The sequence below is a fragment of the Perca flavescens genome, chromosome 10, assembly GCF_004354835.1.
Source record: "Perca flavescens isolate YP-PL-M2 chromosome 10, PFLA_1.0, whole genome shotgun sequence".
NCBI lineage: Eukaryota > Metazoa > Chordata > Actinopteri > Perciformes > Percidae > Perca > Perca flavescens.
The window spans coordinates 12,648,156-12,653,244 of record NC_041340.1 but is presented as its reverse complement, the minus strand read 5'-3'; positions in this window follow the sequence as shown (position 1 = coordinate 12,653,244).

Genomic DNA, 5,089 nt, shown 5'->3' with positions numbered 1-5,089 from the left:
CACACACACACACACACACACACACACACACACACACACACACACACACACACACACACACACACACACACACACACACACACACACACATGTATGCTGAGATAAAACCACCTCCCTGCCTCTCTTCCAGCACATTTGTTTGAAGGAGTAACTGGGAGGGCCATAGAGAGGGTGAGAGGCGTGTTTTTCTTTTCTTTTCTCTGCTGGGTCCTCGTGCCTATGATATATATATATATATATATATATATATATATATATATATATATATATATATATATACACACACAAAAAAGGGTGTCTGGGGGTCCTGCGGCAAAAAAATGTTTTTGATTTGAATCCCATCTCTTGCATTTCTACATACATTTATAGGAATGGTGATGCAAAATCCAGGATATACTTCAGTTTATCACAATGACAAATTCTTCCAGAAAGAATAGTAGGGAGGGGGGTTGGGGGGTGCACCAACGTGATTTTGAAAAGTGGTGGAAATTCACCCTAGCATATATATAAGTATATGAGTGTGTGTGTATATATATATATATATATAAGTAGCTTAAAATAAATAAGTATATATAAGTAGCTTAAAATAAATGAATAAGTAAATAGATATTGGCGTTTATGTATAAAATATTTCTTGCTCTTGTTCTCCTGCTTTTACTTTATATTATTTTTGCCGTGCTGCTACCCTCAACAGATGGCAATATACACATAATAGAGAATTCATAATTAGTTCAGTGATTTGTTGTAAGTACAGTGATCAGTTAGATGCTGTGCATGATTCATTAAGTAAGTGGTCAGTATCTCTCTCTCTCCCCCTTCATGTCTTCAGCTGTCCTGTACAAATAAAGGCCTAGAATACCCAAAAAATAATTTAAAAAAGTAAGTGGTCAGTATACAGATTTAAAGATGTGTAAACAATAAAAATTCTCCTTTACACAATATGTCTATGACTACGTTTACAAGCTGTCATTTTTCGGGTTATGGTCGGGTTAAGGTCACTATTCGGGTTTCTGAAACATTCGGAATATCCCATTTACATGCGTGAGCAGAGAGTTACTCCTGTATACGTGGAATTTGTAATCAATTGGCAATATCCCGATGTAAATGGCGACGCACGGTCAGCGTCTGGACGTATGGACAACCTTAAGACGCAATAACTTTTCGGTCACCTTCTTATAAATCTCACTATCTCGGTACTTTCTGCCGTCAACAAAAGACATTATATTCATGGTTTTCACCACACTAATAAAGAAACTGGTTTCCTCCTCGCTCCAAAAGTGTGGTGCTGTGCTGCGTCTCGCCATGTTTACCTCTACTTCTTGTTTACTTCCGGTATACTGCGAGCAGGTTTTCTGCATTGACATATATATAACTATATTATTATAGTATATAATTGTTATTATAACTATGTTTTCTGGCGCATACAAGAAGTTCCTCTACTCAAAAGACCAAGATTCCTTGCGAATAGAACATGCGCAGAACACAAATCAATGTTCCTTTTGATGGGGATATTTACATGACCAAAATTTCGGGTTAGAAAAGGGGTGACCCAGGTAGCATATTCGGGTTTTTGCCGGTGTTTACATGGCCGTGCGCGACTGGGTTATTGCTAATATTACGGTTTTGAACGGGTTATTGGCTGCATGTAAACGTAGTCTATGTCAGTCTATTGTGTATTATCATTACCTACTATATACTGTATTGATTAAGAGTTAGTCAAGAACTACTTAGCTTTTCATTAACTGGCTGTTACTTCCTGATTTATTTTTCATTAATTCATTCAAATCTACTCAGGAAACTTTATAGTATAGTGTTTCCATAATAATAATTGTATCCATTTAGTAGAGAAGCGCAAAGCATGACATTTTTTCCCAGCTGACAGGGAAATAAAATATGATGACCAGAAAATGTGACACACCATTTTTTCATTTCATTTTCATTTCATTTTTATTTATATAGCACTAGTAAATACAACAGAAGTTGACCACTGTGCTTCACATAACAAGAGTCAGATAAGAAAATAGAATAAAACATCCTTCAGACAACAAGAAGACATAGATAAAAAATAAAAATTTAAAGAAATGCACGCTCCAGCAGAGTGACAGAATATAGAAAAGGAAAGATAAGAGTCCATCTTTGTTCTACTCAAAAAAGGTAAAATTAAAAACATAGAACATCTCATCACCCCACAAGAAATGAATGAGCATGTGTGACAAAACTAGTTTCAGGGTGCTAATATTTCCAGAACAACAACAACACCATAACACACCATAACAATAAAATGATACATCTGGAAATCAGAAATATATTAGTTATTTTATTTTTACTTTCTAGCAAGAACCGGCAGACTGAATGGCTGTCATGAAAAGTATTAGAAGAGTTGATTTGACTGAATGAAGCTGAACTGATGGAGGATACATATGTGACACGACTATCACTTGTTTCTGCAGACTGTGATTTTGTTTTTTGATCGAGTTTGACTTCAGAGTAATGCTCAGACCTGGCCTGAAGGAACAAACTCCACTTATTTCTTTTGATTGGGGCACATGAAGAAGGAATGGTAATTCTGTTTTTATCTGACAATTTTAGTGACAAATTCATTGCCATGGCTGAATGTTAATATAAGCAAAATAGAAGAAGAAGAAAGACCTTGCAAGAGTATATTATTTTCTGCAGGGAAATTATTTTGCATTCAAAACAAATAGTTCTTATATAAACAATAACTTTTATTTTGTGGTATGCTTCCATTGAATTCCTAATTGTATGATGTAATTACTCACATTATAGACCTGCTTGTTATTTTTCTGGAAGTTACAAGCCTTGTAAAACTTTACAGGCTCTGTTTAACTGACATCAAAGGCAGTTACAGGGCACACCTTAGGTACTCAGTACATTTTTATTTTACACAGGGCAGCATCAATTTTGATGGGTGGGTGGATACGAACAAAATAAACCAAGTCTCCAGTTAGGAAAAGTTCTTACGTGTTGAGTATAGGGGTAAGAGAGTTGGAACATGGTGTTAGTTAACTTTCAAGACAATCATTACTTGACCCAAGGCAAAACAAGGCAAACAACAAAGTGTGGGCAAGACTTTTCCCTTTAATGCCATGAGATGGCAGCAGAGTCCATTGTTCGTTTGAGGATTTGTGTTGAGAAGAAACTGTGTTTTCCATGTTGTATGCTCACTTTAAAGGTAACATACTGTACCTCGGAGTCTCAGCAGGGTAGAAGCAGATTTTCTTGGTGAAAGAGGCCACCTAAGCTTTACAGTAAAACTGAACATTACTGAAATAGTTCTCACTCTAAAGTGCTGTGCTGTTTGGTTTCTCCAAGTAAGTTGTACTTGATGATTGTAAATGCTTTAGAGCTGATTATAGACCTACGCTCATGGAAATGCTCAAATGTCTGTCATCTGAAACAGGGTTGTAGCTACCACTGAGGTCATGTCCTCTGTGTATTGGGGGTGTAAGGGATTTTTTCAACCTGTTGTAAACTAACTGAACCAACTAAAGTTAACTAGACTTAGCAGCCAACATTTAGGTGGAATTTGCATGTGGAAATAGTCTGCCAGCATACTAATCACAAACTCCAACCAAAACCTCCAACCAAACCCTGGCCTAAAAAACCTTGACTAAAAAAATGTCTCATTGCCTGCCTTCCGCCCTGATTCAAAATTACAACACACTAGAGCAGAACCTTTTTAATTTTGTGTAATGTTTTGCCTACCCTTTTAACATGACATCAATATTTTCACAGATCAAAAATCGGATTACACCGCTTATGATTCTAAATAAAAGACTTGCTGACATCTGAATAAGCTGCACATTACCTCAGATAACTCCTCAACTCCTCGTCCCACTCATACTCAAAAACATGCCCATGCTATATATGTTGTGGACTTTCATCACTGGCGTAGCAATAAGTCAAACAGAAACCATAGCATCAGTAACAAAGACTCCAGGAAAGCAATGAAATGCTGCTTTAACAAACTAATGATCTTTGGTGTTTAGCATGATTCTGTGTGTGAAACCCTGAATGACACATTCGTCCCATCTGGTGCTCAAAGCAAGAACAAACACTAATGATCATTCATAGATACTATTTTGACTCAGGTCTAAATTTGATTCATCTATATGGCCCTTACATTCAGAAAAATGATTCACAGTGACTCCTGACATCGATAGTTACGAATTGTAACTCCAGATTCTATGAGTATAGGCGCAGCCCTCTAAGACTACGCTATTGGGTTTATCCCTTCACGCATGCGCAGTCGTGAAGGAAGAAACACACATGCAGGGCGCATAATCCGTGATTGAAGGCGTGCATGATCAGTGACAACATATATATGAGACACCGCTTTCCTCCCAGCACCCAGCGCAAAAAGGGGAGGCAGCAAGCAGAGCACACATACAACACAGCATCATTCGACATTGAGTGAGGATAAGACAGAGTGGGTCATAGGGAGCTCAGACATATCGCGTGGATAGAAACGGATGAAAGGGCATGGAGATGCCCAGGAGGCTGCTGCGCGGATGTCGGCTACTGTCATGCCCTTGAACAGAGCTGCCAATGCCGACAGTGCCCTCGTAGAATGTGCTCGGATGCCCTGGGGGGGCTCCGCCCCCTCCGTCACAGGCCTATTTACACAGTTATAGGCCTGGGTGATAGCCTCGCACAGCTAGTGAGACAAACGCTGTTTTGAAAGGGCCGCTCCTTGGGAGTCTTCCCTATAGTGTACAAACAGCTGCTATGTCTGCCTTATGTCCGCCGTGCGTAAAACATACTGTGATAACGCGCGCACCGGGCATAACCGGTGGAAAACCTCCTCCGCATCGTTGTCATGAGGCGGGGTGGAAAACCTCCTCCGTGTCGTTGTCATGAGGCAGGCTGGAAAACCTCCTCCGCATCGTTGTCATGAGGCGGGGTGGAAAACCTTCTCCATGTCGTTGTCATGACGTTGTCATGGCGGGGAGAAAAAGCCTTAAGGGAAAACACCCTCGACCAAAAAGATTTTGTTAGAATTTTTAGAATTTTTAGAATTTTGTTTGTTGTTATTTTGTTAGAATTTTTTTAGCTGCAAGGTGGCTGC